The sequence below is a fragment of the Rhodnius prolixus genome, unplaced genomic scaffold, assembly GCF_049639745.1.
Source record: "Rhodnius prolixus isolate KJV_2025 unplaced genomic scaffold, Rpr scaffold_2, whole genome shotgun sequence".
Classification (NCBI taxonomy): domain Eukaryota; kingdom Metazoa; phylum Arthropoda; class Insecta; order Hemiptera; family Reduviidae; genus Rhodnius; species Rhodnius prolixus.
In genome coordinates this window covers 15773341-15796831 of record NW_027411592.1, presented here as the reverse complement: position 1 = coordinate 15796831, position 23491 = coordinate 15773341, and the positions used below count along the sequence as shown (strand labels likewise).

General features: G+C 31.3%; 2 protein-coding genes across 2 annotated transcripts in view; one reads left to right on the top strand and one right to left on the bottom strand.

Annotated features, from left to right (window-relative positions):
- The window catches only part of stg1 (stargazin-like protein), a 338187-nt gene that overhangs the window by 174852 nt on the left and 139844 nt on the right, over positions 1-23491 (bottom strand). The window lies entirely within an intron of this gene.
- The window catches only part of LOC141450184 (uncharacterized), a 59117-nt gene that overhangs the window by 156 nt on the left and 35470 nt on the right, over positions 1-23491 (top strand). The gene's annotated exons all lie outside the window — the stretch shown is intronic.

The window sequence follows — 23491 nt, the reverse complement described above, 5'->3', positions numbered from 1 at the left end:
AAAATAATATGGTGTAATAGGCTTTTTTTTGAAAGATACTATTTTCGCCTTCACAGATCATAATAAAACATAAATAAATTAAATCTATCACTAAAAATAATGATGCGTGTGTACACGCACATCAATTAGAAATGATTGTCAAAAAAAAGAAAATGTATGTATAACCGAAAAATCTTGAATAACTATTCCCACATCACGATTACGTGATATTCCAGTTACAGAAAAGAAACGTGCGTGCTAGAATTTTGGCAAATCTACTAGTGGCTAATCGGATTATATGCCTCGTTCAAATGCAAAGAAAACTGGAATAGTTTAACTAAACTGTGCTCTAACATTTCTAGTTAAAGTCGACATTAAAGTGTAACGATGTCGGTCAAGTAAAGAATAGATGAACTCAAAGTGAAATAGAAAGAGGGCATCTAAGGCTCTCCGAACACTTACAAACAAAGGATGAGTGGGTGTACCCCATTCTTTTGCAACAGTATTTTTAATTTAAAAAATCTATGGTTTTAGCGCAATTAATTGATTAAAAATTCAAAAATTCAATTTTAGCTGCCATAATATTCATTCATTTTTGAACACGATTAGAACAAAATTAAAAGTACGAATTAGTCTGCTAATCTATATCATTTTTATTAGTTATGTTGAAAATATGTTGTAGAAGCCTAACATAGACTTCTCCAACTCTCTTTATGTTTTTTATTTCACTTTCATTTGTTATTAAAAGTTAAGTAAAGTAATCGCCTATTTTTTCAGGCGGGCTTTACGTCCAACTACCAATTAGGTATCGTGGACGGAGGCGACTAGCAACTTTACTGTAAATTTTTTTACTAACCAAGAAATAAATTCCAAGGCCTAAGCCCGGGAAAATCGAACTCAGTGCTACAATACATATTAGCTTTACAGGTCTCACCACTAACCGTTCGGCTACCGTGGCGCCTCATTTGTTAGTAACTATATCTCTACTACTCCAAATATCTGCATGTTTCTTATTCGACTTTCAAAGTATATATCACAAGCAACTGAATTCTTATTTTAAGTTTAGAGCTCCAGGACTTTACTGGAAAAAACTGGAGATCTCCCATTTACAAAGCGACGCTCTTGAACACTAGGCCAACACCCGCCTCTACCCAGTGATTATGTGCCCGCTCACTCCGAGAGGTCTCCTTAGACCACTTCCGCTGCAAGCAACAAGCGGAATTGGTGGTGTTCAGAGGAATTGTACAACGGAAGAAGAGCCAGTAGGATAATTATTAATGAAAGGGTTGCCTCGTCTATGGAAAAATAATATGGTGTAATAGGCATTTTTTGAAAGATGTTAGATTTTAACAAGTGTATACATTTATAATTGTAATTTTTGGTAGAAGTGAAAAATTTCATTTTTTCAACTTGCTTAAACAGATATATCCCCAAATCATTTATAATACTTCAATAGTTAAAATAAATAATGGCTTTTGTTAAAAATGCTTTTGACAATTAGTTTCCATCATTGTTTTTTAAAATGATAAACAAAATAATAAAATAAAAGTTATATTCCTAGAAATCTTAAAACAAAATAATAAAAAATATATGAAAGAACAGAGAATAAGTGGTGAATTGTAGGATATATAAGGGAAATAGCAGAAGAAATGGCTGATAGTGGGCCAAGAAATAGCATCAGAAGAAAGTAGGGTGTGCATGTGCCAGAGTGTGGCGGCCCAAAGTGTGCTCTGGAGTCCCCAGCACGTCCACTGGAGCCGTCTTCACCGTTCTCCAGATCGGATCCCTCGAGTATTCCATCCCTATTTTTGTCTATCTACTCTAGTCCCCCAAACACTATTCTGCACATTCTACTCATATAAGAATATCTTTGTTTAGTCGGTTACAAAAAAAAATAAAATTTAACATATTTTGTTTATCATTTTAATAGAAATATTTACAACTACAGCAATAAAAAAAAGGTGTAAGAAGTAAATATTTTGAAAATGCTAAAGTACACATGTTTGGTATGGTGCTGTAATTTGTCTTGTGGTGAATTCCTTACCCGGTGATTAGTAAGCGCCTATTTTTTCAGGCGGGGCTCAACGTCCAACTACCAATTAGGTGTCGTGGATGGGGGCGGAAGCTCATACTTTATTATAAACAATTTATTCTAACAAATAAAAGTCTGGGGATCTCCCAGATACAAAGCCACGCTCTTGACCACTAGGCCAACACCCTAGTGATTATGTGCCCGCTCACTCCGAGAGGTCTCCTTAGACCACATCCGCTGCAAGCAACAAGCAGAATTGGTGGTCTGCAGAGATACGACGGAAGAAGAGCCAGTATGCTGTGAAACTTTCGCTAATTATTGATGAAAGGGTTGCTGCCTCGTTTATGGAAAAATAATATGGTGTAATAGGCTTTTTTTGAAAAAAGTTAAATATTAACGAGTGTACGCGTTTATAATTGTAATGTTTGGTAAAAAGCATGAAAATTAAATTGAAATGTCGTTTCAGACCAGCGTATGGATTGCACTTTAGTTTCTTGTCAATAGGCAGTCTTGAATATCTTACTAAATCAACTTCTGGTATAATAATTCCATTCAGATGAAATACAGGACTATAAAGAAATTTCACCAGATCTGATATTTATTTCTCATCCGCAAATAAAAACCCGGATTTAAGATTATTTAGACAGTTTTGAGCATTCTGACTAGCTTGCAAGGATCTGCATTTCAGAACAGAATAGCATGATCGCCAGCTAATTTTGAAATAACGATATTAAGAAATAGTTGACGATGTCACCAAGTAGTTAGTATAAGGAAAAAGAAAGGGCCCAGTATAATTCTATTTTTATACTAATATATTTGAAAAAAGGAAAAAATAATATGAATATAACAATAAAACTTAGCAGCAAGCGTTTCCGTCTTGATGTTAAATAAATCATCTTCACAAAAAACATTAAAACAATGAAAAGTATACGTTTTTTTTCTTTATTAAAAAAAGGCAAATAACTATAAAAAAAAATTAATTTAGGAAACATAACTAACTTGGCCTGCCCAAATATACTTTTTTGACGAATGTTCTACAATTGAAAAAATGGAGAAGAAATTAAAAATTAAACTCTTCAATAATCTATTAGCGATATGTGCTTGTTTGGAGAATCCACCAGTTCTGCGATTTGTACTAAATGTCAAGGAAAAATGACCAAGAAATACGAATCGCTAACCGAATTGGGTATCATGCCATAAAAATGAACATCTTTGCTGGCAAGAGAAGTTACACTTGGAACATATATCATTCTTGTTTTCAAAGAATGGAGAGAAATTGAGATACAACAACTTTCCTTGTTGAAATTAATAAAGGAAAGACAAAAAAAATAATTAACGAATTCATTTCTTATCTTTTCCGTCTTTCTAAGAATCCTTTAGTCTTCTCTAAGGAGATAAAGTTGTCGTGGGGTTTATTTTTACAGAATTCTACCTTTGGGCTGCATTATTGACATTAGAGAAACATTTTTTTTAATACAAGAAAACTTTTTTATTCTTTGAAGGAACATCTCTTCGAAAAAAAATTGTTCGTGAGTTTAATTATTAAAGCTATATTTTCAAATAAATCAAGGAAGAATGAGACAATGCACTTTCTTCTATTATCAGATACTAAGTAAAAGTGTAGTGATATAATAATAAAATAAAGAGTTAGTTGGTAATTAGATACCAAGTAACTTACGGTATGTAAACTAATCCAGAAAATAATTGATTAAGTCTCATGTAAAACTCTGGTTGAATGAAATTGAGCTCTAAGTTTCAAGCAAACTATTGTTCAAGCAAACAAACAATATTTATCTCCAAACAATTGAACGTTTACAATTGCGTTTCTAATCGAACTTAACATGCAAATAGATCTTAATCATTCTAAGTCAAAATTCGATAGAGCCAATTCCATTTAAACATTCTGTCCAAACAGAATTCTCTAACTTAAAATCTCTTTCTTCCGATGAGAATGACTTGAGGTACAGAGCGTTTTGGCGTGCTGGCAACCTCTGCAAACGTTTGTGTGTAATTGATAATGATTGTTATCATTGATACAGCGGCAAAATGCGCTCATTGCAGAGGACAGTAAGTCAATATCAATCAAGACAGGAAATCCTGCCAAATAAAACACCAATGTAACAGTCCATAATTCATACAGCAAAACTACTATCAAGTCTGTAATTTGTACTTCTCGTACAATTTCAAGAAACAGTTCTTGATTTACAAAGTGAAAAAGTTGACCGGGGACAAAAAAGGAATTTACTCTTTAAGCTTCCATTTTACCAACTCCCACAAATCAGTTCCTGAAGAATGTCTCCAGAGATGCTCAAAACCCTAATAAATAAGATTTTTTAATTTTTGCATAAATTGCACCAAATATAGCATCAACGTACAAACATCTAATTTATTCAACAATTCATCATTTAGTTTAAACTGTTCGCTAGACATTTGGTATGACCAAAATTTAGTAAGATAACAAATCTACGTTTGATTTACAATGCACTCTGTAAGCAGTACTTAGATGACAAATTACTTAGTTAACATAAGCAAATTAGGAGATGTAAGGTAGAAACTACGAGCTACTGGGGGTTTCTGATGCAATTTTTGACAGAACCAATACAACAGGAGAATAATTCTCCTGGTGAATTAAAAAACATGTGTTGATATATATTTACGGTATGTATTTAAACCACCTCTAACTGATGATATGTATCTGATGTATAATAAATAAATAAAAATATTTATCTAGCATGCCCACTTTTTGATGAAACATTCCATTTTTTCACTGTCAAAGTTTAACGTTTAATACTGTAACAAACAAATTATTATATTTAAAAAAAAAAAATAAGTAGTAGGTACTGATTTAAAAATGATGTGAGAAACATTTACAAAACCATACAGCGTAAATTAAAAAATCATCACTTGTCACAAACAACATACATTTTTTGAAATCGCATCTCACATATTTATTTCATGAAGTTGCCAATCTTTGGCAAGCTGTCAACTATTGGCAAAATGGGTTTCAAGGTCTTAGAAAAGTTGATAAGAAATCAAATTCTCCAATCTTTAGGCTTTTCCTTTACCAGGATTCCTTGATGCCTTGGAACCTAGAATCTCTCCAAGGCTTTCAAAGCACCCTAACTATCCGAGAGAAAATTCTTACCGCACTAACCTGCTATTCTTAATTTAATTCCAGCAAACAACGCCTAGGATTTTGGTCTTTTGTTCAGATACCTTAGCGGTAAAGCATTCTGAAATTCTTTTTCCTTTTCTATAAAACGCTTCCTGAGAGGTGAGACACTTGCTTTCTTGCCTTGGACCATCCGTAAAGGAAATCAAATTTTCTGACTCTATGCTTCTTAAATGCTAAAATTCCAGGTCGCAAAAACAATCTTAAGTGATAATTCCTAATGAAATTCCTACTTTTACTTTAAGTCTGTTCAGGATAAAAACACATGATTTACTTTTGTTATTACCTCTTTAATCTCCGTGTACTTGCGTCGAAAACTTTTTAAGCCACTCACCCTTGTCGTTCAGGATTCATGATTAAGTTTTGCCTCTTTTGGCTGAACAAGAATCTTTAGCCACGTTAGTAGCTTTCTCTATCTTAACAAATTTTCCATTGTTGTCCTAAAATTAAGATACTAGGCTAATTTATTATTATTATTGATTTATTTATTTTATTTTTTACAAGAAAGTTGGATTAGATGTAAAATTTCTATAAACCCAAAACTAGATACGATCGAAAATGCTTTAAATTAATTTTTCTTTTATCCACAGTTGTAGATCAAGAATTCTTTTCTTCTCTACTTAAGGAGTAGTAGCAGCATGGAATCAAATTACCAGCGTGATGAACTATTTTGGAACATTAGCATTAATATTATTCTTTGATAAATTATACATTTTTTTTGCGTTTATTTTTGCTACAATCAGCGCGTTGGCACGCTATAAGTAACAGTGATAACAGAAACAATGAAGCAAACGATTGGAGAAGTTTCCCAGTGGTAACACTTCAAAACATTAGGCTATTAGTCGCTCTCTTCACTTGAGAGGAGATCACGAGGACACTTTCTTTTAAGACGTCTTGTCGGGTTAACAGGAAGAGTTCTTGAAGAAAGATTTTGTGCTAGAGGATTTATATGAGATTGCAGATTGAAGTAGAGTTTTCTGTATCTCGTTTTAGCAACTTGTGTGACAAAAGGAATGTTTAAGGTCAGTGTGCACAGTCAGGTTGAAGACATAAATATTATTAGATAAAAAATACACTAGTTTTAAACAATATTCAGAAAAGTTTGCATAGAGATAGAAATAGAAAAATAGAATAGAAATTATTAGAGAGTTGTTTTTGTTTAATTCTTGCGAACTAAATGAAAGACTTCTAATAAGATGCAATAATTGATGCAATTCTCAACAAAGGCAAAGGTTAAATCGAAAAAAGATGATCAAAAAAATTTGATGGCAAGAGCAATATATGAGTAACACTAGTGAACTAGATACAAAAGTAACAAAACTTTGTTAAAAGAAGAAACTTCTGAAATAGCTTCTTTTTTTGCGCCAGAGAGAAGGAGAGAGTGGGAGGTTCTTGAAGGACAGAATGTAGTGGAAGAATAGAATGAGGGCAGTATGTGCTTGGCTGGACAATAGGACTTCCGGCCCTCGAGGATATGGTTGGTTGCTTCCTCGTTTTCTCCCGCAATCGATATTATGGTCATTCAGCTCACGCACTAACACACCTTATAACAAACAATAATATTGGCCCGCAACAACGTTTAATTTGGCTCATAAAAAAACTTCGACTAAAACACAAAGTTTATTTAACTAATATACTACATGTTAATCAATTTTTAGAACAAACACAATACGCTTCAAAACAAAATTGGGAAGGGAAAATTCATTTTCCGTCTGACTATAAGATACTGCTCTGAGCAAAATCAAGTCTGTTGCCTGGAGGTGACGATAAGTACAGAAACAGTTCACCTTGAACTTGTTTTAGCCCAGAACTATGCAAAGAAGTTGGCTTAATGTTAAAGCCATTTAAAAGCGTTATCTCAATCTTGAAATGGTCTTGAACTTTTGTTATTCACTTTTATGTTTTTATTTCGTCAACCTCTCAAAGGAACGGCAGTTTCTTGGGCTTTACTGGTGTTTTATCCTTCATTAAACAGTAACTTCGGCCTTCTCCAAACATAATCTCCACTTAGCCACTTTGCTGATGCTAAACTCGTTGCAACGTTTAGAAACTATCTGTGACTTAATAGTTTGAGCGACAAGGAAATGCAAACTAGCTTCAATAGAAATGCAGCGTCCAGTTTCCTTGTGACAGGAACATCATTCATAACAATGGTATTATGAGGATCTTTATTCTGCCAAAGAATTTGTCGAAAAGGAAGTAATAAATTCTGTACTTCTGCTAGCTGAATAAGAAGGTAAAGAACGATTTAGGAGATTATAGGCTTCTGGAAATAGATAAAAAAAATTATTCGCAACAAAAGTATATACCTAAACAGTCCAGAAGCCTAGAAATCAATATTGTCTAAATTTAACCAAATAATGAACATCAATAACAAAAGTTTGTTTCATATTGTTGATTTCATATTATTACCAAAATTACTTCCAGCAATTTTCAGATAAATAAATAAAAAACAGCTTTACGGCCTTAGTAATAAAACTGTACTTATTTTTATTTTCGTAATAAAACGTATTACGCACCCTTTTTTCGGCTTGCACCGGTAATAATAACCATTTTCTAGTTATTATATTTTAATTTAGTTTTATGTCATAATAAAGCCCGTGCGCTATTTCCAGCTTTACCAAAAAGTTTATCATCTTCTAAGCACAGAAAAGAAATGTTATATTACGATTTTTTTCTGTAAAATATTATTATATTCAACTGATACGGAAGTAAAAAAAAAAAGTTTCAATTGTAGAGTTGGCAGTTGATGTGAAGTATAACTTTTTTCCCATTGCCTTTTTAACAACATAAAAGAGATTATTATTTGGACTTAATTTGTAACTTCAAATTTCTAGAAAAATGCCATGAAGGAGAATAGAAGAACTTGTTAAACATTTTGGTACGCAAAAAATTCAAAGAAACTAAAAAAAAAATCAATTTCAGTAGAAATAATTGATTAATTTATTATAGTACAAAATAATATTTTCTTTGTTTGTGGTAATATTTAAAATGATATCTCGCTTAAAATATTAAGAAATCTGTAAGAAAAAAAAAAGGGATGTTTAATTTTTTTTATTTAATGAAATAATATCTAAAATATCTAGAGATTTATCTGAGACAATATCTAAAATATCTAGAGATTTATCTGAGACAATATCTAAAATTTCGTGAAGTTTTTCTTTTTTATTTCATTTTCATTAGAATTGTGGTTTGAAAACCACAATATAATTATATCTTATAATAAGTGTAGAATTTTAATCATTGCCCAAATTGCCGAAGTCAACAAGACTATCCAATACTTAGTTACTTTACAAAATGTAAACTAAGCATTGGATAGAATGCCAGGCTGTCGTAAACATATAAATATGTTTATATTTCAATTATGTGTTTGAATATCGTAATTTCAAGAATTCTTGGTGCTCATAGTAAATTCTATTTACGTTCCTTAGCCCTTTTATTCTTCATTGAATACTGGTTATTTACCTCAAACTCTAAGGAAGATTAAAAGTAGGACAAGTTTGTAGGTAGAAGAATGTAGGGCATTTCTTCCGTAAAATAAAGTAATAAAAAAATAAATCTTCTACAACTGCTATAAATCTCAGTGTAAGGAAATCGACGCAGACCACATAACGTAAAAACAGGAAAACTATTTCTACGAAATCTCTCTTCATTGTAAATATTTTATTGCATTAAAATGGTGTTCGAAATCGCATTCTTAGTAATACAAAGGTTTATTTTTAAATTAAAATTTTAAAGGGAGCCTATTTTCTAAGAGTTCTAGCAAAAAATGCAGGAATCAAAGAGACAAGTACGTAATTAAGAGAAGCATTGAATATGAAAGTGTGACATTTTGATTACGAAAATTGGAACTGCACTGTTATTTTAAAAATAAAAGAGTTTAGGGCGAAAATTCACATGAATTTTGTTTACCACAGTTTACATAAAGGAATTTTTTTGAAACTTCTTCAAATTTGGAATTTAGTTTAGATAAAGAAATCAGTTTTACTTTAATAAAAGTAAAATGTTGTACATTACACTTGAGTAGAAGATTAGAGAATGGCTTCCAACTATTATTCCCAAACCAAAGAACTAACACAAGAACCAGTTTCTTGCGTAAATGATTCAAGTAAATTTTAAATATCCGCATTGTCCATAGGAAGTTTAAACAAAATTGTTAAAACCATATTAGACTCCCAAAAAAAGGTAAAAGGAAAAATCGATTCATTAAAATCGCAGTAACTGATTGGCTGATTTTGTTCAGAATAAAATTAAAATTCAAATTTATTACTAATTTCTAAGATAGCTGCGATTCGAAATGTCAAATTTGAACTTTCAGTAATTTTCCGTTTTGAGTTTTGCCAAGCGCATAACTATTTCCGGTATATCAATCAACACACATCTCCCTTAGACCAATTTGTTCTAAACATTTCTTCTTCAGCCTCAGGGGGCTTTAAAACTAAATATTGCTGGTGTACTAGCCACTTCTTCGGCGATCGTGGAGTAACTGGGTTATCCCAGCATAACGAAAAATTACACAGACAGTACCAACAATTCAGATACTGCGTAGGGGCTGATTGGGTTGTTGGTGTGGGCTTCTATTTGGGTTTTGGCGAACCCACAGCCTAAACTCTAGCTTTATCTTCACACTCTATGTTTCTATATTCCTATATATAAACCTTCACTAAAGCCAACCTCCCACACCCTGTCAGAGCTACTTTTGTCCTTCTTCAACAAACTCAACTGTTACCAGAAAGAGAAACAAGTAGAAAACTTAAAAGTCTTCGTAAGGTTGTGTTATTTTTACGAAGATGTTCGAATCGATAACTGCAATCTATAACTGTGAGTGCAGTACTCACAAAACACAAAAAACTCTCCGTTAAAAATACTGTACAAAAATTTGGTCATTTGTTAAAGTTTTCCACTTATAGTAGTGCAAAGAGAAAGTAAAATGTTTATTTATAAAAAAAAAATATATATATAGCTGGCTGTAACTCAGCGAACATAATATCTAAATGTTTCAATAAATATTCATATGCGCTGTTTATCTCTGTCAAAGTTACGTTGAAGATCTGGTGTAACATCAATAATGTTGCTGGCGCTACTTTGTATTCAAAGTAAGTTTGTTCTCTTCTTCTCCTCTCTGGATGGGGTCTGGAGTGGTTGCTCTTTTTTTTCACACCTCGCCTCTTATTTCATTTCTTATACACCCACCCACATGATTACAAACACAACTTCCAAAAAAGTTGAAAGTAGAGTAAATTTGTCATTTGCATATCTCCATTTAAACTCTACCTTGTCCTCGAGCATTTTGAGGATTATTCCACTTTTCACTGCATATCGTACAAGATAGTTTTGAAGAATTAAGTAAAGCATTCTTTACTTCATTTGTAATCGTAGTAGAAAGTATTACTATTAAAAAAAGTTTGAAATTGTTTGACACCAAATACTGGGATGAAAAACAAAAATATTTTCTAGTATAAATGTTTTCTTTTAATGAGTATCCGACAGTAAGACTAACCTGCAAATTTTTCCAGTCATTCCTTATACCTACACTTTTACCAGTAATTCAACTTTTTTTTGGTAACAAGGGGATTTTTAGAAAACATCTATCTAAGCTCCACTTTCATGGTAAAATTTTCAACTCGAACAAATGAGCCTTCAAATGGACAGTCTGAAGAAACATCAACTCGGTGACGTAGAAGTTCAAACTACAGATCATTTAATTGTGAGCAATGTGAAGCCAATCTTTTTTTCATCATCATGCAGTCTTTTCCAATTATGCTGAAGCAGTGTTAAGGTTGTGATAACTCATCCATCGGGAAACACACACTAAATGCATCGTTCCTTTTAAAGATCTATTTCAATAAATAAAAATAAAATGAATTAAAAAGCTTTTTGTTACTCCATCTTACATAATACGATTTTAAAACCTTTATGAATTCTTTCATCTTTAAGAAATTTATACAATTTTGCTTTGGTTGTTTGGACTTTTTGTAAGTTAACTGGCATTATATTTACTAATCACTTGATATTCTTATTCTAATTATTCAAGGGTAATCCTTCGATTTAAAACATCTTTCCATAGCTTCTCTAGTTCTCCAAACATTTTACAATTAAATAAACTACTTAATTATTAAAATTAATAGAAGTTTAATATTTGGCAACATTTTTTTATTTTCTGACAGGAAAACGCTTAAGGGGGATATATTTGTTTCCTCTAAAATGTAATTCAAGTGAAATTTACAAACATAGAGGAAATAAAGAATTTAATTAAAACTTTAAATTTTAAGCAGTTACTCAGAAAGTTATCTTTTATTGCTAACATTTAGCATTTTTTTAAGCGATAGTTTTGAGAAAAGTTCATTACGTAAATTAAGGTATGAGAAAACAGTGTTAGTGTTTGTACAATCTTTGAAACAAATAATTAAATCAACTGAAATAAGTAAATAAACTTTAATTAAATAATAATACACTTTCTAAATGCAAACAGACAAATAATGCAGTATTCCTTTTTTTTAAATTATATATCTTAACATAATTGTATCTTTTTTGTTTATTCTGAAAATAGATTATTCTTTAGAAAACAAGCATAAATGCACAAAAGTTAAAATAAGAAATACCATACAGTAATTAGATGAAGAATTGAAAGATGAGAGAAGAGCATCTCTAATCTAATCATTAGATTAAGAAGTATTAAATAATGGATGTTACTGCCTGTTTCAGTTAGCTAAGTTACTTATGGCCAGAAAAAATAGGAAACTTAAATTAGCCAGAAATTATGCAGTTTACTGCGGCATATTCTAAAAGTGAGGAAAAAATAAACTTCACTGGTTATGAAAAGTTTTTAAGCTTAATCAGTTTACCGACCATTTTTTAATTTTTTGTTTGTTTGTTTAGAGTAATTTTTAAACATTTTTTTTCTATTTTTTACTCTTTACCAGTTTAAAACTCAAATGCACATTCTGAAAACAGATCTCTACATCCAATCATAACAATACTTTCAATAGAATTAAAAATTAATGTAACAAATGCTACATGGAATTCAACGTAACCACAGGTTTCATCATGAGCCTGGATCTATTATTTCAAATTAATCTTTGTGTTCATTTATCAGAAAGAAGTTTGTGGAAATTCTTCTTGAATTACTTATGTATAATTATTATATCCGTGAGTTCCTCAACTTCCATGCAGCATGGTTCATAAAAGTAATATCAAAGTAAATAATAATATATAAAATATAAAAATAATAATATATAAGAGTAATAATAGCATTTCATAAAAGATACAGTTTTGGAAATGACTATACAATGAGATTTCGGATGAAAACCCAAACTCAGAACATTTTTATTCTTCAGGACCAAAAGTGGGTGAAGACAGCAGAGGGCTTGGTCGAATCCCTGAAAACAAACTGCAAGAGATTTTGCACATTTTTTTTTCTGATTTCTTTCTAACTATTACGGTTAACAGTTTATTTTAAAATGATATTTTACGCACATGGAAAGCGGGACCAACTTGGAGGAGCCAGACAGAATCTTTATGTCTCCTAATTTGATTACCTTCGTCTTAGATTTTCTTTTAGAAATATTTAAACGTGACACAGCGCTTTTTTGACGCTATTTTGTTCATTTCAGTCCGCTTTATGGAAATGGAAATATTATGGAAATTCTCAACGTTGCGCAAATCTTTCTCATTTGAATGGCCGTTAAACAAACCTCACCTGAAAATTTCATCCAGTAGTCATAGCTAACTCCTTGAAATGTTTTAATAAATTACAAATTTTGGAAAAATTGCGGGCGATTTGAAAAAATTATTCATTGATACAGAAAGCAATGATACAAGATATCACGGTAAATGTTTTGATGTTAAATGGAATATAATTATTTTAGAAAAATTATTAAATATCAAATTATTACGATTAAATTGTATTGATGCACTTATGCACTAAAAATAAACACTATCTATCTGTGCATCTTCAAAACTATATTCGAACTTTCATTTCCCAGGTTAATATTCTTATTGTAATAAATTATACTCTACTTTAGAAAAAAAAAGGGAATAATAAGTTAAATAAATGAACATTTTTTTTCTAAATTAATGCCCTTTTCAAAAAGAATTTAATTTCTGTTATTTAATAAAAAAGGGGAAAAAAAAGAAAAAAAAAGAACCCAATATACTTCATCATAATCATAAAAATCTCATCAATAAAGAGCCAAAGAAATTTAATAAGATCAAAGCAAAAAAGGCCTCTTAAATGAAATCTCTCAGATTTCTGAAAGTCGACAAAAAAGGAACAGTATAATTTGCGCCAAAGTCTCGACAAAATTAATTATTATTTTCGAAGCTCAAAAACTGATTTGAATTGTATGTGGGCGAGTAATTTTGTTCTCTTAATGCGTTGTGATTCGTTGTTTAATTTGATTTAAGTAAATCATAATTAATAAAACACTACATTCTAAAGAAGAAAATACTTGGAATAGAACAAAGATATAAATCCACAATTCAACATAGTTTTGATCCTTGAAAAATATTATAAAATTACGGTGACACTATGTGAAAAATTTAGCGAAGTATAAACCAAGACAAATGTTTGGGCACAAAGATGTGGAAATTATTTCGAAGCACCCAGTCCAGCTTCCTAGGACAGCAAAGTTGAAGGCTGCAATAATGAATACAACGATTCATACAACGTCGGCACAACGACCGTGTTCAATGCTGGCAATGACTTCCAAAGCAGCTTGAAATAAAGCAGAAGTAAGCAAGAGCAACACGGAAGAGTGCATTTCGTAATGGAGTAGACAAAGAACTATGTTGAAGTCTGCATAACAGGGCAAGGATTACTACAATAATACGAGAACATAAATATTTCATTCACAATGAACATACAACTGTTTAAAAAAAAAGATGAAAAATATACCTAAATGCACTTATATCAAAACTGTATACTTCCTACATATATTTTACACAGAAACTAGAACAAACTAAGTAGAAAACTAAAGTTTTCCTACAAAGAATATTGCAAGATTTTCTAGAGCTATTTACGAGACGATTGCTGAGTAAATTGAAACTTGTGAAACAAAGTTCACAAAAAAGCAGAAGCAATAATATGAAAAGGGATAACATTTAAAAAGTTAGTTTCTATCAGCAAATAGTAGCTAGAAAGGCAGTGAGTAAACCATAAACACATGTTGTATAAATAAAAAGAATAAATTATAACACAATATATTTATTTTGTAATTCAAAATGATAACTTTTATTTTTTTTATTTTACTACTGTAATCAGTGTACAACAAGCAAAAGAGATGAGAGATAGGGAAATTTTGCAAATACATATACACACTCACATAAACTGTAGAAAACAAGTTGACAATTTTACCCAGTTCAGCAAGGTTAATAGTGCATCTCACGAAATCGGCGTTTTTTTTAGGTGGTCGCATGGGCACCGGCGCTTTAGTCTGTGATGTGGATCAGAGAGTTGTAATGACTCTCTAGATTTAACTGGAGTTTTTATGTTTTGAAATAGGGCTTTTCCAAAATTCAAGAAGAATATTTAAATCAGAATGTATTGTGTTACTGGAGACGAGGATGGAAGCGTTAACTATATAGTTCTTAGAATTTTGAAGATTTTGAAGTCGGTTGATGTTCGATTTTTTGGCACTTTCATACGTCCTTATTGGGGCAAATAGTTTTCTTTTGTTCGTTAGAATCGGTTTTGAACGTTTGTCGAGTTGCTGCCTTTTTAATAATTTGTAACTCAGGTTGAAGTCCATTCGTTTGAATCTCATGACAAGTGAATTCCATGTTAGTCGTTTGTCAAGATGTAGACCAAAACATTGTCCTTACTTCGTTACGAGAATGATAGTGTTGTGGAAGCAGTGAAGAGGGAAAATTTTCTTATTTAAAATGAATACTATATTTCGGGACAATGTTTTTGAAAAGTTATAGAATTGTCCTAAAATTTGTATTTGTCATTATTTCAAAAAAATATTTCTCAAACTATTACGGTCGATAGCAAAGCCATCAATCCAACTAAATTCAATTTTATTTGGAAAGAATAAGTAGAGTTTCTTAAAACTGAGAACATAAGGTGACCTGGATAAAAACGAACTGGGAGGAAAGAATTAGAAGTAAAGTTTAACAACTGCACATTAGTATGTTTCAACGAATAAAATAACAAGGATAGAACTAATTTCGGCAATAAAGTAAAATGAACACCTCTGGTACGAAACACTTAAACTTTTTCTTTCTGCTGTTTTATATCACTCTTTCTTTTTTTTTCTTTTTTATTGCTGTTAAAATAGCACGCTATAAACAAGTTTGGCAACAGCGCGCTTCATAACCTTTGGGTTTCCTTACTTGAGAAAAGGAAGTCGCCTGGACTTAGTGTTTCAATCAGCTAGAAATGTAGATAATAATTGGTTGGAGACCGACAGTGGCATTTCCTGGTATGCCACAATACTTTATAAGGATCGGGTGACTAAGTTGAAGAAAGGAATTTCAATGGCACAATGGATACTTCTTTCGCTTTTTGGTAAGACATGGTTTTTTTTGCTACCGTACTGACAGCTCCGATATACACGATTTTTTTTTTAAGCCTTAACCATTGTTCAAATCTAAATGAGTTGCTTAAGGTTTTTAAATTTTATTTAACTTTATAATTGCTACAAGGCTAAACAAGAATTTATAGTCAAATCAGATTTTATTGTTTCCACGTTTTTACATCACATGCTAAGAGATGGGCACAAATTATACAAATATAATGAGTACAACCACATTTTTCCAAGTGAATGGTCCATTAAAAATTTATAAAACTGCCTCTTGTTTCGCCACCTAGAATTAGCCAGATACTCATACAGCCCGGACTCCCTCTCAGTTGTTACCAGGCTTGTTATTTACTTTTTTTTTCTTAGGAGGTGTACTGGTTAAACAAAAGCAATCTACTTTTATTCTTTTCGCTTTTCTGTCTAATTTTATTAGTTTGTCGTTTTCCATCACTTTTTAATACTAAATTCTGGAAAGGCAACTGTAAAGCCCACTAATAAAAAGCAAACAGTTTTTCATTTGACACTTACCGCCAGGAATTCCGTCTATTTGATATTTACTTTTATTCCCAATTTTTTGTTATATTCGATAATCAATTTTTCGAAAGTTTATGTTTCTTCTTTTTGATGGACTATCATAACCTGACCAGCTGCAAAAACAACATAAAATGTTGAAGTTTTCCCAACTTGAATTTCCATTCGTCCCACATTTCTATCTTGGCGATCCATTATTATTAATTCAAAACATAAAGATTCTTATTTAATTCTTTTCTGTCCTGACCAACTTCCGAGGAAGCATTATTGATATCATTCCTGCTGTAGTTTATACCCCATCTCTTAAGCCTTCGTTTTATACACTCTTATTTATAACCCCTTTGTGTAATGAAAGAAAAGAACCAGAAAGGGGGATAAAATGATATTAACCTCAGGGGTTTCATCTGTTTCCATCTTGTAGTAATATCCGAGATGGTTATAAGAAGAAAAGCGGAGATATGTTAGTTGGATTGGTGCCACTTTAGCTGTTGCCGCTACATTAAACTATTGGATTGTAACCACTCTGCCGCCACATTCAGTTTCAATCGACCCTGAACTTTCTACAATCTGTAGTGTTCTTAATTTGCATGTTCTATTTGTTTTTCCCTCTAGTAAAACAAAAATAAATAAAATGATAAAGTGATTTCAAATTGAATATGAGTAGAAATTTTTGTTTATTCTTATATATAGGATTTCGCAACTTATTCACGTGTTGCAAACAACCTCTGTCAAATCTCCAAAGAGCTAAAGCAACACCACCGTGATATTCTTTGACGTTTGCAGTCCTTCGATTGAATAAGTTTCTATGGATGATGAAAACTGTACAATCGAGTAAATACTCATTATTTAACTGACAAATATTTACCCAGGCCGGGGTAACTCAATGTTCTAGTTCCACTTCTCTACACTTTAATCTCAGTTTCAACACTTTAGAATCTTTGCTTTCTGAAATAATGGTGTATACAAATTATTGAATCTAGATCATATCAAAACAAATTTCTATAAATTTACTCTAAAATAAAGGTACAGTCAGATCATCCACAGTAGACCGGTTACAAAGTCTCAACCACAACTCGCCTACTGTAAATTCTATCGGTACCAAATTATTCTTATCATCAATATTATCAGTAAATTTTCCAAAACATGGGAATCAACCAATAATTAATATGCCACTTTCAGCTCCCTTGTGGGCTCCGTCCGAACATTTTGTGGACTTATAAAACGTTTCCGAAGAGGTCTAGCCCGGGACAATACTTAAATTATCCATCCTAGCAGTGAAGAACTAAAATTCTTCCTTTTTAAATTAATATCTTAAAAAGTTACTATCGTAAACATGTCTTTTTATCAACTACTGTCAATATAATGTTAAATTATTGCTGTAGTTTTAAGTTTGAAAGAAATCGCTAAAATGGAAATGAATTTATAAACGAAATAGGTCAGAGTTTTGATACTTTTATTCAAAAGAGAATTATTTATTTTATCTTAAACTTATTAAACTTTTTGTATACATAATTATAGTAAAATAATTATAATAAAAATTAAATAAAATATAAATCCTACAGAACCCTATCTTAGGGATTTCGGAAATATGTGACTTTTGCGAATTAAACGAAATACTATTTTTTAGATACCAAATTAAATTTATTAAGTTATTGCTATTGGTAAGGAACTAAAAACATCCTGTCTCCAACTCAACAATAAATGTACTTTTGTGGGGCCATAACATTTGAGAAATAATTCCTAATTGGAAGAAAAATGTTGAAGGAAAAGCCAATAAACGTTGTAGATTATACATGGTTTCAAAAGTAGTTTCCCTAGTGGCAAAGAGACTCGGTGTTTATCAGTCAAGCATACGAAAATTCAAGATCGAAGAATCCAAAATAGAAAAATACTATTTAAGAGTAAAATAGGAAGTTGAGTGTAAAGCGATATTATCTGTTTTGTACAATATTGTAGGAATTACTCTGCATGGAAGGATAGAAAATTCTATGGGATGCTGTACAAATCATCTAAAGAAAAACTTGCTGGGCCATCGATTTTCTTTAGCAAAAGCTTAAAAAAGCGGGTATTGTCAACATAATAACTATTTGCAACAACTAATGTTGAACAAAATAGCAATTCCTTTCTGTAATTTTGTGGAGATTTATGTGATATTAAAGATTTCATAACTCCTATTAGTATCTCAGAACACCAATAGCATCCATACCACTCTCTCATTGGTCTTTAAGAAGCCGGACTACGCTACTCAAGACATTATAATTTATATATTCTATGAGCATTCGTCTAGCCGTCAGTCTATCGCAGTTATATACATCGTTAGTTTGTCTAGTTACTGAAAATCTTTCGTTATTTTAAACTTCCATATCAATGCGGTTTATTCAACATATTATCCGTAAATCTACTTTATTTCTATCTTAGCCTTTTTTATAAGCTTAACTTATTAAATGAATACCTCCCCTGGACATTTCATCATAACTTCTTATGCTTCTGATTGCATCTTCTACAAAATAACTCTTAATCTAGTCAGTCACACTGTTACATCATGTTAACATTGTTCCTTCATCTTAGAATCGGTCGAATCATATATATAGAGGTGTTCATGGTTATGTAATTTTGCTCAAGTACAAATATATAATATGAACTAAGTGGCCTTATTACATGTATGCCTGTTTTGGTTATTTATATGTAGCTTGCGTAATAATGCGAGTGTTTTAGTGAACCTTAATCTTTTAGTTTTATAAATTTATTTTCTCATTGTAATAACTATATCTATTCTCATGATTTTTTTTATTATTTTTCTAGACTTATGATCTGTAAAAACCTAGATTTTAATTTTATGATCTACGATCTCAATTAATTGGAACAGAATTTCCTCTGCAACGATGAAGTTATCCTTAAATATAGAAATAAATAAAACTTTAATCCATAGTAGGAACAGGACGTTCTTCAGGGTTTACTGAACCAATCCAACCAACTAGGTTGGACATTTTTTCAAACCTCAAATTGGTTGATGCACAACTTTAATGTAAAAAATCGCGGTAATTCTCAAGAATGTGGTTTGATTTTCATCTAAATTTTGTACGTTTTAACTTTATGATGTAATAATTTTATTAGTAATTTCCACCGTCGACGCATAACGTCCTACTGCAAAATTTCATTAAAATTAGCGAAGTAATTATGAGAAAAAAGCGTTGCCACAACGTGTTTTGCGATGTATTTTGAATTCGGCATTCTAGTACAAGTGCTTCTCAGTTAACAAGATTTAGCCTCAGAGAGGCTTGAAGAGAAATTGATTAGATATAAGAAAGAATTGAAGAACTTAAATTAAATCCTTAATGCATATTGAATCTTTTAGTCGTTCCGTTTCAACAGTATCATGATATGACTTCTCTTTCTTCCAAACGATAATATTAAAGAAAAGTATGAACAAAATAAAGGTCAATAATAGTACAGTGAATTCAATGAAATGCACTCAGACTAAACAGACAAAATCAACTTGAATAGCTTATTTCTAACAACAGTTGAAACAAGAATTGAGAAAAACAAGTTAAACTAGGAAAAGCAGAATAAAGAAAGAATTGGAATTTTAAAAATTTCCCCTACGCCGTGGTACTAGAAAAGTTAGCTGAGTGTTGTGTGTTCAAACTTTAACCATTAAGAATCTGTGCCGGTTAGTTGCAAAGGCAGACAAGCTGCATAACACTTTTAAAAACAGCAAGCAAACTTATTCAACTACGCTGCTTCTTTTTTATCATTTTTCTGTATTTACCACTTTTTTTTCAAACAATTTTCATTTTTAAATGAATTTTTCTTGGCTAATTATAAACTAAGTTTTAACAGCCTTGAATATTATTATCCTTGCTGCTTATAACGCAATAAATACAAAAAAAAAAAAAATTCAAAACGAAAATAACAACACACAAACTCATAATTATGTTGAAAAAGAACTTCATTCATAACGGAGTTATCAGTTTGGTCCAGTATTAAGATTACCCAACATCCATTAGGGTTCAATAGACAAAATAAATGTACAACCTTTTTTTTTTTTTTGAACCCAGGAGCACGAAACTTGAAGCCACTTTTTTTTATTCACTACTTCCAGAACAACTAGTTTTTTAAGGTGGGAATTTGGTTGCTTCAAGACCATGGATCATATAATTCAGGTGAAGATGGAATGCATATTAGTGCAATGTGCAACTCCGAAACTCATGTACTCCTTGTGATTAAGTATACTTTCAGGTAGCTTAAAAGAACTTTTTAAAGATCTCTGGACTTATTCTACATGTTCGGCATATAAATGAGCTAGGGACAGTAAACGCGACACTGCCACAAATTCTTAAAGTTTTCAGACAGCGGAAACTATGAACTAACCTTGGGGCCCACCAAACATAATTTTTAAGCCTAGTACGATTTGCAGAGAAAAAGATTTAGTTTACCTTTATATATTTATAGCAGTTTTGAAAACTCCAGAAGGGAAATTTAAAATTTTCGATTAGCGTCCTATTTCTGCCTGGGTTGTAATTTTGGTGAAAAATAGGAGGTACAAGTTTCATTTATAAGTTTGCGTCCATTCTATTGGTTTTTCATTTTTAGTTATTTACGGGATACTAAAAATCTGACGAATATAATTCAAAATTTCAGATAGGATTTCTAGGGTATTTTAAAGTACCGAAAATCAAACCTGGATTGGACAGTTTTAAACCGATTGCAAGCATTCATTCAACTAACACAATCTTAAATTCAAAGCCACTCTCATTTGGTATTTATAATTAAGGACGTGAATGCTTTCATCTAATTTTCTTTGAAACAACTCTAGCATTCTTTTAACTAATTCGCAGTGTTGTGGGAAGTTAGTGTTACCAAGTTTGTAACTTGTACCCTACCGAACTATCTGTCTAAACAGTTGACATTTTCATTTTTAAATTCCTCTAAAATAGCCTATTTCGATTTTTACTGAATTGTCATTCTCAATTTTAGTTTTGAACAGTAGTGGTTAACAATAATGGATAAAAATTTAAAATGAAAACACAATTTTATCCTTTCTCTATTTTTTGTGACCTAAGATTGGTGTCACTCGATTCAAAAGAGACCCGAAAGCGCCAGAGGGAATAGCTGTTACTGGTAGTAAGGCCATCTTACAATTTACTAAATTATTTATTGGCAATGCACAGTGCACTTGTACAGATGAACAAATACAAACAAAAAAATTTTACCTATTCGGGTATGGAATGCATAAATGCCCTTGCAATATTGTAACTGCCAGAAACTCAATATACCAACAATCTAAATTACATTTCATCATGTTACTATTTACCTAACGAACGTTTTGTAAACCAGTTTCTGCACACAAACCTTGTTGCTAATTAATACAGCCTCGCATTGCACGATATTTTTGCTTGTAGAGAGTTATCAAGCAAGTTTTTGTGCAAAATTAATATTTATACAATAATAATAACTAATAACATCTCTTTGTGTAAAAAAAACTATCTGAATTCCTCGCCCTGAAAAGGTTGTCTGAAGAAGAGGACTTGAATTTAAGAAAGGGGTCAGATTAGAAAAAAAAAAAAATCATTAAAATGAATGTTAAACCAATACAGCCTCTGCTTAATATCCGTTCCAGTAATTTTCCAAAGCAATTAAGCATGATTAATGTTGTGAGGAAGTCGGATACACTCAATGGAAAGTGCGTAAGCAGAAGTAAAGTTAAGGATTAAAACAAATTTCTGCAATTTTCTACGAAATTTTAAGCTCGATATTTCATTCATGGGAACCGTAAGGTAATATTTTTTTGTGTGCTTTCAAAAAATTAGTGTTATGTATTTAAAAGTACTGTTTGCCAAGTTAAAATAAGACCAAACCAAGTTTAAATTCACACTTCTTGTTGGAGATAAAAAGAAAATGTATTACAAGATAATGCTCTGAAAATGTAGATAATAAAAGATTTAAGACTTGGAAATTCTTGAATTCTAAGCATAACCTAAACATTATTCTCACATATTTAGTTAATTCTAACAGACTTCATTAATGCACTTGCACTTTGAATTGGAATCCATGGACACTACAAGCACACTAACCATGTTAACTATGTTTAGAAGAGAACGCTTATCGATGAAAAATAGAGGAATTCCACTAGGTCCAGAACCAGATCTTTATTACTTTTGAGGCTAATCTCTTCACTAATTACTTTAGCTCATACTTCAAAAGAAGAATAAACGTCTAAAGAATTAATGGAAAACTCGTTAAAAATAAGATTAACTTAGGAGCTAATGATGAAAAAAACCTAAGCCTTATACGGATAATGGGTAATCTAATGTAATAACAATTGAGCAAAAGTAAAGTAATGAAAAATAATTACAAAATAAAGAAACAAAACAGCATCTTTAATCACAACATTCTCATTCTCATTTTCTCTTTTACTTCTAAAATAATAAAACAATCCTGTAAAATTAAACAAAGTAAAATGTGCAATATTCGCCTATTTTGTTAATTAACTTTTAACTACCGAATTAGATGTCGGTAAATTAAAAGCGGAATGTAGAACTGGGAATCTTCCACTTTTCTGTCCGAACTCCGACCCCGCCCTCTTACGAACAACATAATAGTAAATGGATTATATCACATAAACCTGAAAGTGAACTGTAACTCTACCAAAAATAACAATGTATTTATAAAAAAACTCTGTTTAAGGTTCAATCTAATATGATTTCTTATGCCCATTCATTGATTCACAAAATTAAAATTGAAATATGGTATGAAACATAAAAAAAAACTCCTTCCTTCACTTATTCATTCTCCAAACTAACTTGATGCTTGTAACAACAAAGATTTTTACAATAAATAATAATTTGCTAGCAAAATGTTACAAGTAAAACTGATTGAAAATAAGCCTCAACAAATCTGTCAGCAATAACATTTAAGTTTTTAATAACTTTCATTCCATTAATAACTTAATAAACTACTAAAAGTTAGGTATTTGGCCGATTCACTGTAATTTTGTTAAGTGGCGTTATAATTTTTAAAACATGTGGTAATGTTTTTATGTTTCATCAATAAGGGATTTACAACAGAGCCTTGAAGGAACAATAGATAAATTCTCAAGGAAATGAAATTAGATAAACCAAAAGAACGCAAATATTGGAAAACGAGCTGTTCTATTTCTTACAGAAACTGTTTTTGTTGTTCGGAGAGCAAGCACCTCTGAAAATTCTGCTGAATTAACCCTTACCAATCAAACTAATATAATGTTCCAGGTTT